The following is a 13,084-nucleotide window of genomic DNA, read 5'->3' as shown; positions in this document are numbered from 1 at the left end:
AGGTAACATTTGATAGAGTCCAAAGACAAGATATAAATAAAAGGTTAAGGGAATTAGCAAAGGGATATGATCCTTTGTTAAATTCAGTACATCAAGACCTATGAGGTTGGACCCTCGATGGCTTAGGGCTCCAAGGGGGTTCTCCCAGAGAGAAGGGCGGCTGCATGAACAGTGCTCTGTGTTTTGCCTTCTACTTGTATTCTTTCCTTTCATTCCACAGTAGCATCCAGGAGTATCCGGATCACTTTTTTTTTTTTTTTGGCCGCACTGTGTGGCATGCAGGAACTTAGCTCCCCAACCAGGGATCGAACCTGTGCCGCCTGCATTGGGAGCGTGGAGTCTTAACCACTGGGCCGCCAGGGAAGTCCCTCCTGCTCACTTCTTAGAATTCCACAGTGGCCACTAAGCATGCCCTCTTTGTCTTGAATAGAGGCTGTATGTTCAAAAACAACATCAATAACCACCAAAAGGTGAAAATAAAAGTAAAGGAAAACATAATAGCAGAAATTAATGGACAAACATTTGTGAACATCCAAACAACAATAAAAGCATAAACACACACCCAGAGTGTACTTAAAGCAGTAATCACAGTGCCTGAGGAGTAAGAAGCCTTGGCAACCAGCAGTTATAACTTCCTCAGAACAAGCCAGTAGGTAGGTGCATTCTACAGACAAGAAAGCTGAGGCTCAGAATGATTAAGAGAATGGCTCAAAGTCACAAGATTTGCTGTGGAACAGATTCCTAACAGAATTCCTAAAATTCAAACCAGTGTCCGTTAGACTGGAGAGTCTATGTCCTTTTCATTACAGTGGGTTGCCCTCTTAGCCTGCTGTACCCCCTACACATGCAACAGATTCATGCCTTTTCTGAGCAATACTACCTATTACCTTAAGCTATACCTGGTATGTATTCATTCATGTGTAGCTTCAAAATGTTCACCTCCCATTGGCAGAGGCCAGCTTAGCGTCAAGGGAAAAGATGATCCAAAAATCCATATATTCCATGTTTTTGGTCTGTTTCGTGTCTGACCCAGTTTCCTGATGCCCAAGACTGAACTATTATTGTGAGCATCCTAACCTGGCTACCCCAGGACAGTAGGGAAGAAATATAACATTGGCAACTGTGTATACATGTTGCCCACATTTGCTGAAATAACCAAAAGAGGGTATGGAAATAATGGGAGATTACATTCAACGGCCTATCCTAACATTTCTATTCCCTACCACATAAGAGAGAAAACAGTGTTCGCATCACAGAAGACAAAAAGCATAAACTTTGATATCTGACCTGGGATTTAAAGTTGTGGAACTTGAGAAAGCAGTTTTCTTATCTGTAAAAGGGGTTGTTAGGAGGATTCAAAATAATAAGTTTAACTTGCCCAGCCCACTGTAAGATAAGTTGAAAATTGTTGCTATTGTAAATATTAGTAGTAGAAGTAGTAGTGTTGTTTTAGCATATGAACACAGATAATAATACATGGACCTGGGAAGTCCTTAATGAATTGTGTGGGCTCTTGGAAACCAGCTCCTACATTAGTCCTTTCCCTTCAGCATGGGACCGTGTACAGACAACTTAGACAAATAGTCAGGGGCTTGGCAAAGCACATGTGAAGAGACACAGTGCAATCTCTCCCCTCCTTGAGGGGCTACCAGGTTTTTGATGAATGAAGAGGGTGAGTGTCAGTCATGAGGCAGAGCAGCAGGGAGCATTCCCCATTAAATATTTAAATCCCAGCTGCCATTCCCAAGGCCCCAGAATTCACATACTCAGATCTGAAGCAAATGAAAAACAAGAAAGCAAGTAATAAGTTAACAACCCACTTCAGAAATGACTGCATTCGTTCTGTTGAGCAGCTACTTAAGTTCTGATGGTTCCCACTCATTTGCCAGTGTGTAATTCTTTTTCTTTTTTTTTTCTTTTCCTTCCAGTTTTATTGAGATATAATTGACATACAGCACTGTATAAGTTTAAGGTGTACGGCATAATGATCTGGCTTACATACATCATGAAATGATAATCACAATACGTTTAGTGATCATCCATCACCTCATATAGACACAAAATTAAAGAAGCACAAAATAAATATTTTTTCCTTGTGATGAGAACTCTTAGGACTTACTCTCTTGACAACTTTCCTATGTAACTTTCAGCAGTGTTAATTGCTTATCATGTTGTACATCACATCCCTAGTACCTATTTATAACTGGAGGTTTGTACCTTTTGACCACTTTCCTCCAAATCCTCCTCCCCACAACCCCCGCCTCTGGTAACCAAAAATCTGATCTGTTTTTGATGAGTTTATTTGTTTGTTAGTTTTTTCTTTGTTTGTTTTTGAAGTATATTTGACCTACAACACTATGTTAGTTCCTGGTACACAAACAACATAGTGATTCTATATTTCTTTTTCTTTTTCTTTTTTTTTAAACGTCTTTATTGGAGTATAATTGCTTTACAATAGTGTGTTAGTTTCTGCTGTATAACAAAGTGAATCAGCTATACCTATACATATATCCCCATATCTCCTCCCTCTTGCGTCTCTCTCCCACCCTCCCTATCCCACTCCTCTAGGTGGTCACAAATCACAGAGCTGATCTCCCTGTGCTACGCAGCTGCTTCCCACTAGCTATCTATTTTACATTTGGTAGTGTGTATATGTCCATGCCGCTCTCTCACTTCACCCCAGCTTACCCTTCCCCCTCCCCATGTCCTCAAGTCCATTCTCTATGTCTGCGTCTTTATTCCTGTCCTGCCCCTAGGTTCTTCAGAACCATTTTCTTTTAGATTCCGCATATATGTGTTAGCATACAGTATTTGTTTTTCTCTTTCTGACTTACTTCACTCTGTCTATATGAGTCTCTAGGTCTATCCACCTCACTACAAATAACTCAATTTCATTTCTTTTTATGGCTGTGTAATATTCCATTGTATATGTGTGTCATAGCTTCTTTTCATCTGTCAATGGACACTTAGGGTGCTTCCATGGCCTGGCTATTGTAAATAGTGCTGCAATGAACATTGTGGTACATGACTCTTTTTTTTTTTTTTTTTTTTTTTTGCAGTACGTGGGCCTCTCACTGTTGTGGCCTCTCCCGTTGCGGAGCACAGGCTCCAGACGCGCAGGCTCAGCGGCCATGGCTCACGGTCCCAGCCGCTCCGCGGCATGTGGGATCTTCCCGGACCGGGGCACGGACCCGTGTCCCCTGCATCGGCAGGCGGACTCTCAACCACTGCGCCACCAGGGAAGTCCCATGACTCTTTTTGAATTATGGTTTTCTCAGGGTATATGCCCAGTAGTGGGATTGCTGGGTCGTATGGTAGTTCTATTTTTAGTTTTTTAAGGAACCTCCATATTGTTCTCCATAGGGGCTGTATCAATTTACATTCCCACCAACAGTGCAGGAGGGTTCTCTTTTCTCCACACCCTCTCCAGCATTTATTGTTTGTAGATTTTTTGATGATGGCCATTCTGACGGTGTGAAGTGATACCTCATTGTAGTTTTGATTTGCATTTCTCTAATGATTAGTGATGTTGAGCATCCTTTCAGGTGTTTGTTGACAGTGTGTAATTCTAATCAGAATGAAAGTCCTTAGTCATAGCAAACTACAGAATCTTCTATCCTGAACCTATTAGGACTCTTATAAGTAAATACCTTGCAAAGGGAACTGAGTCATCAGCTCATAGCTCTGTCTATCCCAGGCTTATTCCTGATGCTGACAGGCCACAAAGCAGTACCTATCTCTTCCTGGTGTGTTTAGTTTATCTGACTATGACTTGGCCTTCCACCTCCCCATGCCCTGTGAATAAAGGTCATAAATATCCTCCCATCTGCCTAGACTTAGGTCAGCACACAGATTCTAACTCAGTGTTGTACTACTGGTCATTTAACTTTCTCTACCTCATTTTCTTACATGTAAAGCAGTTGGTCAAGGCATAGTGCCCCATCAAGCCCTTAATGCCCTGATACAGAGCAATACCTCTTATGAAGTTAATGCGAGGATGTCAGGGGGAGGCATACAGATAGGAGATGTATACAGCTAATGGAGCAGGCCATAAAAGTAACTGGGTTCCATTTAGGTTTGACTGAGAGTAACAAAGAGAAAAGGAGAAAATCATGTTAATAGTCTACTATAGCTTGCCAAATTAATTTAAGGAAACGTGTCACATTTCCTCATTACAAACAATGACTCTCCCTTTGGATCAACTCCCGCAAGCCCACCTTGGCCCCTCCTCAGGTCAACAGCATTGACGAAGTCCATTCAGTAGCCCAAAATTTAAACAACTCTATATTTCCCAAGTCTGCCCCATCCTATTATTTTAGTTACTGTGGCTGAATATTTGGCACTCATCTTTGACTCCTTCAACTACCAAGTCCTTCAATATTTCTACTCTTCTATACCCCTAATCCATCCCGGTGGTCAGTAAAGAGCTCCAGACCTATATCCCCTCTCAACTAGCCAACAGAGAAAGGCTTCCTTTGTTCATCCTGTCTTAAGTATCTGCGTTGCAGCGTACCATATCTACCTCTGTGACTTTAACCTTTCTAAAATAAAGTTCTTATTCCCAAACACTAAATGTCTCCCCAAGAAATAAAGGCCCAAATATCTCAGCCTGGCGTTCAATTATTTTCATAATCTGACCCCAAATGTCCTGCATCCATCACCCCTTTCTGTCTCCCTCCTTGAATTCTAGAGTCCACTCAAGCTAAGCTGACTGCTGGTCCCAGAGTACACTCCTGGTTTCTCTCCTCAACACGTGTTCATGATCTTTCCCACCTGCAAGAAGGCCTTAATCCACCAATCTGTTCATATCTAAATCATCCTTCAGCAACAAATGTCACCTTTCCTGAAGACTTCCCTGAACTCCCAGACAGAAGGGATCTTTCTCTTCTCTGAACCTCACTGCCCTCTCTCGAGCATTTATTACAACGTGATGACTCCACAGACTGAGTTCTTCACCATTTCACTCAGCCTCCTCCTAGCGCAGCAAATCAATCTCCGCGGAGTTTGAATCCTGGCCATTTATTAGACCTGGGGTTATTTATTTAACCTCTACCAGCCTCCATTCACTTGCTTACAGAATGGTGGTAAGAATGATTCCTACTTCACTGGGTTAGTATGAGGATGTTGTGAGATCATACATGTCCAGTACTTACTTAGCTGGCTGTCTGACATAGAAGAGCTCACTAACTGTTAGCTATGGTTCTTATTTATTTGTATCTGTGGAAGATAACTCTCCAAAAAGAGTTCCCTCTCTGTAAGTGTGTGCTACTTCACCCACTACTAATACCATTACCCCTCCTCTTGAGCCAGGGCTGGCATTATGACTTTCCTTGATCGGTAAAATGCAACAGAAGTGATAACCCTTCTGTCTCCTTTAAAAAGCCAGACAGCTTCTGCCTTCCCCCTGGTAAAGCCACTCACCCTGCTGTAAAGAAACTTGGACTAGACTACTGGATGGTGAGATACCACGAGGAAAGAGATAGGCCATGTGGAAGAGCACTGAAATACCAGGCACGTGAGTGAAGCCACATTGGATCTTCCAGCCAAGCCCAACAGGCAATTGAATGCATAGGCATGAGAGACTCCCCAAGCAAGACAAGCAGAATAACTGCCCAGCGGAGCCTTAGAAACCTCACAGCCAGCCGTGGATTTACGGGAAATCATAAATGATTATAGAGTTAACTAAAACAACTTCTATCTACTTTCCCTTCTACTAGACCATGAGCTCCTTAAGGGTAAGGACCATATCAGGTTTCTATCTGTATTGCCAGCTCCTAAACAGACAGAAATTTGAAGTAATTCATAGATTAATAGACCAGTGAACTAAGTACGTGAGTGGCTAAGGCAGAATGTTTGAACAGAAAGCTATTGAATGAATTATGTCCTAGCTCTTTATGAGGATACTGGACATATAGAATCAAAGCCCAGGGCACAAAAACATTAATACAATCTGACAACATAAGCAGGAGGACCCCATTTTTGAAAGCTTTATGCTCAACATCTTGGTTAAATAGGTCTCTTCCAAAACAACCTGGCTGCCTGTCAACTTCGAAGACAGTGGCAACCTGGGTAGCCTGGGGAAAGGAAGTGGAAAACTTGGATTTATTGCACCAAGTTGAAATTGCAGAGGGAAACAGATGGGAGATAAAATGTTCCGTGATGTTGTCCATTTTTCTACCCATTCATGTAGTGATTGCTGCTCACCATCTGTGTTGGCCCCAGAAAGTTGGGTCTTTAAGCACTGGAAGAGCCTCCTTCTGTCACTACTGCAGAATTATATCAAATGTACCACCTCTTAAGATTATACCTTGTCTAGCAGAGTCTAGCTCTGTCCCTTTAAGCCTGATGGCCCATCCCCAGATCAAAAGACCTGAAAAGAAGTTATCTCTTACAGCTTTTTCTCTTTCTCAAGTTTTGTCCTGAACCATAACGCTCTTGTTTTTGCATCTCTTTTCTGTTAAGAATCTTGCCTGTGTCCTCAGACACAGAGGTTACTGTGCACCAGAGGTTCTGACCCCAAGCTTACTGCGCACCAGACGTTCTGATCCCAAGCTCTCTTCACCAACCATAATGGTTTATTTTCCCATGAACTCTCCAACTTCAGGTTGTGTGGATGAAGTGAAACCCTCAAACATACCACCTGGCCCCAGCATCCAGTGTAAACCCTTGTAATCTCTGTAATTCCTGGGCATTACACATGAGATCTCAAATGAAGCCCACATCCCATCTGCTGGTCAACATTTTACATAGATCCTTTGGAAATGGGTTAGGAAGGGAAACAAAAGGATCAAGGATATGACCTTGCTAGTTTAAGTAGATGCGAATGAAACCCAGCGCCAGATGTGCTCAGCAGCTTTCACTCTTTACTTTTCATCAAGTGAAAAGTCATGCCCTCCTCAATAATTTTTGTTAATTCCCAGGGTCTTTATATTCTCACTGCCACTCCTTGCTGCAATTTCCTGAATCCACTGAATTCTTGTTCCTGGTTTTAATCCTGCCACATGTGCATTTACTGAGCCTCAAATATCTTTCTTTACATCATCAAATGCTTCTTGAGTCTTTCATATGTGAATGCAACAAAACCCAGTTACTGTGGTCTAGGACATAATGATCTAGTGGGGGGACCGAAAAATTAATAGACAATTAAACACTGTGGTGAATGCTCCTACAGGAAAAGTCGAATGTGTTCTTTAAAGCACCTCATTCTGGGTGTAAGCTGGGAGAGCAGAACCAGCTTCCCAGGGAAATAAAAAGCAGGAGATACTTAAACAGTTGCTACTCAAAGTGTGGTCCATTAAAACAGACAAATCCCCAATCATAGTTAGAGATTTCAGCATCTCTCTCTCCATAATTGACAGGACAAATGGATAGGAAATCAGCAAGGAGATAGCAAATTTGAACAACTATCAACCAACTTGACCTGAGTGACATTTATAAAACACTCAACCTAACAATGTCAGAATACACATTCTGCTCAAATGCATACAGAACAATTACTAAGAAAAACCCTATTCTGGGTCATACATCAAACCTCAATTATTTCAAAAGGACTCAACTCATACAAAGCATTTTCTCTAACCACAAAGAAATTAAATTAGAAATCAATAACAGATAGGTCTCTGAAAAAAATCCCCAAAATTTTGGAAACTAAATACACATCTAAATAACCCATAGGTTGGGCTTCTCTGGTGGCGCCGTGGTTAAGAATCCGCCCGCCAAGGCAGGGGACACAGGTTCGAGCCCTCCTCCGGGGAGATCCCACATGCCACAGAGCAACTAAGCCCGGGTGCCACAGCTACTGAGCCTGCGCTCTAGAGCCCACGAGCCACAACTACTGAGCCCGCATGCCACAACTACTGAAGCCCGCACATCTAGAGCCCGTGCTCCGCAACAAGAGAAGCCACCACAATGAGAAGCCCGCACACCACAACGAAGAGTAGCCCCCACTCGCCATAACTAGAAAAAGCCCATGTGCAGCAGTGAAAACCAAAAACAAACATTTTGTACAGGATGAAAACTAAAATATCAGAATTTATGGAATGCCACCAAAGCAGTATTAACAGAGAAATTTATGATTATATGTCTATATTAGAAAAGAAAAGAGAAAAAAGGTATCAAATCAATAACTTCAGCTTCCACCTTAAAAACTAGAATAAGAAGATAAAATTAAACCCAAATTAAGCAGAAGAAAGGATATAATAAAAATCAAAGGGGAAACAAATGAAATAGAAAACAAAAAGGCAATAGAAAAAAACAACAAAATCAAAGCTGTTTTGCTGAGATCATTAAAATTAATAAAACTCTAGCCATAATGATTAAGAGAAGAAGAGAAAAGACAGAAATTACCAACATCAGGAATGAAAGAGTTTCAGCATTTTTTTTTTTTAATTTACTTTTTGCTGCATTGGGTCTTCGTTGCTCTGCGCGGGCTTTCTCTAGTTGCGGTGAGCCGGGTCTACTCATTGCAGTGGCTTCTCTTGTTGCGGAGCACGGGCTCTAGGCACGCAGGCTTTTGTAGCTGTGGCTCACGGGCTTCCGTAATTGTGGCTCGCGGGCTCTAGAGCACAGGCTCAGTAGTTGTGGCGCATGGGCTTAGTTGCTCCACAGCATGTGGGATCTTCCCAGACCAGGGCTCGAACCCATGTCCCCTGCATTGGCAGGCGGATTCTTAACCACTACACAACCAGGGAAGTCCCAAGAGTTACAGCATTTAAATTTCTACAGACATTAAAGGATAAAAAGCAAATATAATGAACAACTTCATAACAATAAATACAGAAACTTAGATGAAATGGACAAATTCCTTAGAAGACACAAATGACCAAAGCTCATTAAAGAAAAGTTAGGTAACCTGAAAATATCTATCAAGGAAAGGAATTTAAATTATAATTTAAAACACCCCATTAAGAAAACTCCAGGGCCAGATGGCTTCACAGTGCATTCTACCAAATGTTTAAAGAAGAAGTAATGCCAATTCAATACAAACTCCTCCAAAAATTAAGGAGAAGGGAATACTTCCCAACTTATTCTGAGGCCAGCAGTACCCTGACACTAAAATCAGAAAAAGACATTACAAGAAAAAAAATAGACCAATATTTCTCTTGAACATTGATGGAAAAATTCTAAAGAAAATTTTAGCAAATCAAAACCCACAATATATTAAATGGATAATATATCAGGACCAGGTGGGATTTTTCCAAGAAATGCAGGGTTAGTTTAACATTCAAAATTCAATCAAGGTAATTTACTATGTTAACTAACTAAAGACAAAAAAACATGATAATCTTAATAGATACAGTAAAAGCATTTCCCAAAATCCAACATCCATTCCTGATAAAAACCCTCAGGAAACAAGAAATAGACGAGAACTTCTCCAATCTGAGAAAAGTCATCCAAAAAACACCCACAGATAACATCATACTTGATGGTGAAAGACGTGAATATTCTCCCTCTGGGACTTCCCTGGTGGGGCAGTGGTTACGAATCCACCTGCCAGGGCTTCCCTGGTGGCGCAGTGGTTAAGAGTCCACCTGCCGATGCAGGGGACACGGGTTCGTGCCCCAGTCCGGGAAGATCCCACATGCCGTGGAGCGGCTGGGCCCGTGAGCCATGGCCGCTGAGCCTGCGCGTCTGGAACCTGTGCTCCGCAACAGGAGAGGCCACAATAGTGAGAGGCCCACATACCGCAAAAAAGAAAAAAAAGAAAAAAGAATACGCCTGCCAATGCAGGGGACACAGGTTTGAGCCCTCGTCCAGGAAGATCCCACATGCCGCGGAGCAACTAAGCCCGTGTGCCACAACTACTGAGCCTGCACTCTAGAGCCCTCAAGCCACAACTACTGAGCCCACGTGCCACAACTACTGAAGCCCGTGCACCTAGAGCCCGTGCCCTGCAACAAGAGAAGCCACCGCAATGAGAAGCCCACACACCGCAACAAAGAGTAGCCCCAGCTCGCCGCAACTAGAGAAAGCCCGAGCACAGCAACGAAGACCCAATGCAGCCAAAAATTAATTAATTAATTAATTAATTGAAAAAAATATATATTTTCCCCCTAAGATCAAGAACAAGTCAAGAATTTCCACTTTCATTACTTCTATTGAACATTGTACTGGAAGTTCTAGACAGTACATTCAAGCAAGAAAAGAAATAAACAGTATCCAGATTGTAAAGGAAGAAGGAAAATGTGAACCTTTATTCACAGATGACATGATAACCTATGTGGAAAAAGAGATGAACTCAACCAAAAAATTACAGAACGAATAGATGAGTATAGGAAAGTTGTAAAGATTCAAGATCAATATTAAAAAATCAATTATATTTGTATATGCTATCTACAATTGGAAATTAAATTTTTTAAACTATTATTTAAAACAGTATTTAAAAATATTAAATACTTAGGGATAAATCAAAAAAAAGATGGGAAAGACCCATACAGTGAAAACAATGAAATACTGCTGAGAGAAATTAAGGAAGAATTAAATAAATGGACAGCTATACCTTGGTCACGGGTCAGAAGACTCAATGTCGTTAAGATGTCAATTCTCCTCCAAACTGATCTGTAGATACAAAGCAATCTCAATCAAAATCCTAGCAGATATTTTTGTAGAAATTGAGAAGGTAACTCTAGAATTCATATGAAAATGTAAAGAACCTAGAATAACCAACATAACTTAGAAAAAGAAGAACAAAGTTGAAGGACTAACATACCTGATTTTAAGGCTTTTTTTAAAACTAGAGTAATCAAATCAGCATGGCATTGCCATAAAAACAGGCAAATATAAATAGCAAGTCCAGAAAAAAAAAACTACACATATATGAACAGCTGATTTTTTTACAAAGGCACATATACAATGCAGGTAGTATAGCCTTATCAACAAACAGTGCTGTAACAATTAGATATCTATATTCTCTGGCAACTCTGGACCTCTGTTCCCAGCAACTGGCTGGGCACCATGCCGTTCACCCATGCACTTTGCCCGGTTCCCCACCGCTCCCCACCGCTCAGCTTATCTCCCCTGTGTAACTCATTCATGTTGCTCACTCAGCCTCTACAGACAGCTGAGCAGGGGACCCCCAGGGGACTCTCTCCAGACCTGTGGCCCCCTGGGCCTGCCCTAGCTGCTGCCGTCTTCCCTGCAGTGGCCAGCCCTTGTGATGGGAAAGGCCCTCTGGACTCTGCCTGGGTGCAGACCTGCTGGGTGGCCCATTGACACACAGGGCCAGAAGGCCAGGGCATGGGCAGTGGGTTGTCACATTGGTTCCTCCCCGACCAGCCGGTCCCACTTACAGAGCCTTACCAGAAACTGGACACAAGCCAAGCTTTGGTTAAAGGAGGGGTCCTTACCACAAATGCCCACAGGGTTTAAGCTTAGAAGGTGAACCAGTGGAGAGTTGGGGAGGAGACAACACAGGATGGAAGGGATTGAGGCAAACTAGACAGAAAGGCCCATCCTGGTGGCAGCTGATTCCTGCCCACCCTGACATGAACCAGTATTGTCACAGCCTTGCTTTTTAAGACAGGAATCCAGATTTTTAGATGTAAATGTCTGAGTTTTAAGTGTCATCAATGAATCTAAATTAAAATACAAGAAAAGCCACAAGAGGCCAACACCCTGGTTCTGAAGCCACATTCAGCCTCAGATGCCAGCAGATCCCAGGTTAAACCCTTCAAGGCGTGGGATCAGCTCTGGTCCTGGGTGCCTGTGGGGGCAGCTGTGAGCTGGAGGAGCAGCGGGCAGGGCTTTCTCCCAGGCTGTCTGCAGCAGCCCGGCCACAGCTCGGCTTCCCAGCTGCCTCCAGGTGGCGACGCCGGACCTCCGAAGTCGCTGCTGTCCAGCCCCACCACCCGGAAGCCCCGGTGACAGGATTGCCAGTACCTACCACATACGATGGGTTAAATATGTCCATGCCTTTGAACTGCTGCTTGGATATGGTCTTGTTGAAGATGAGCCCTCCGAAACTGGGGAGAGACAGCAAACGATTAGAGTGGACGCTTGCCAACCTTCTCCACGCAGACCGCCAATCAGCAGAGCGCTTTCCCGGCTCCCTGGCCCAGCTGGTCTCCCCAGTGCCCTCTGCACCGCACACATGCATTTTCCCCTCTGTTCTGAGTCTAACCTGTTCCAAAAAGCCCATCTGATGATGTCAGCCCACTGAAAACCCAACGAACCCTTTCTGAGGCCACTTAGCTGGCTGGGCTCTGCCAAGTGATAGCCTGCGAGCCTGCTCTTCAGCAGAACGCCGAACCTGCACAACGTCTCCCGCCCCTCTACCCCGTTCCCAGAAGCCGCCACCCCAGAACCTGGCCCCACCAGCCCCTGTGGTTTAGCAAAGGCCTGGAGCCCAGGAGCTTCTAGAAGCAAAGACACCTCGACCACAGCCTCCCCTCCCCAAGAGTCAGTCGGGAAAGCACATCATAAGGGACTGGGGTGGCCCCGGTCAGCGTCCACGAGCAGAAAGAGGCCCCAAGGATGGGTCTGGAGGGCAGAAAGCCTGGGCTCGGCTGGAGGCCCCAGGGCCCTGGGGCACTAATCCCTCAGCATTGTAGGTCCCACCAGCGGCCGTGCTGCGGAAACACGGCGTCCACAGTGCCGTCGCCTTGAGGCCAGCTAAGCGAGGCCAGGCCGGCAAGGGCGTCAGCAGCAGGAGAGCAGGGCCCCGGGCGCCAGGGCTGAGGCCGCGGCCAGTGCTCGTTCGCTGTCACCAGGCTCTGCTCCTCAGGCCCCCGGTGCTGTGGCCGCCACAAACAGCGCTGCCCCTCGGAATATACGAGGTCCGGGGTTCTGGGGGGAAGAGCAAAGAGCATGGCGAAGGCGCCGCGAGCATAGCGAAGACGCCGCGTCCACTGCTCACCCCACCCGGACCCAGAGGCGTCGCCACACCCTTGCGCCCGCGCGCGCACCTGCTGACGACCATCCTCAGAACTTTCCCACCCGAACTTCAGGATCTTCACGACGGGCAGGTTCTGCTTGGCGACGAGGACCCACACGGGGGTCAGGGCCGCGAAGCCAACGCAGACCAGCGGCGTCAGATACTGACTGTGTAGGGCGGGGTGGGGGGCGGTAAAGGGGCGCATGGCTGGTG

The 13,084-nt window shown here is 44.5% G+C and overlaps 1 long non-coding RNA gene across 3 annotated transcripts in view; it reads right to left on the bottom strand.

The window, feature by feature from the left end:
- The window catches only part of LOC132510275 (uncharacterized), a 119,334-nt gene that overhangs the window by 84,632 nt on the left and 21,618 nt on the right, over nt 1–13,084 (bottom strand). For all 3 annotated transcript variants that reach the window (XR_009537261.1, XR_009537259.1, XR_009537260.1), the window contains exons 2-3: nt 11,882–11,960; nt 10,499–10,557 (exon numbers count right to left, since the gene is read on the bottom strand). This is a non-coding gene — a long non-coding RNA (uncharacterized LOC132510275). The remainder of the gene's footprint in view (nt 1–10,498; nt 10,558–11,881; nt 11,961–13,084) is intronic.

The sequence above is a fragment of the Lagenorhynchus albirostris genome, chromosome 19 (assembly GCF_949774975.1).
Source record: "Lagenorhynchus albirostris chromosome 19, mLagAlb1.1, whole genome shotgun sequence".
Lineage (NCBI taxonomy): Eukaryota > Metazoa > Chordata > Mammalia > Artiodactyla > Delphinidae > Lagenorhynchus > Lagenorhynchus albirostris.
The sequence above is the reverse complement of the archived record's forward strand: the minus strand, read 5'-3'. Positions and strand labels throughout refer to the sequence as shown.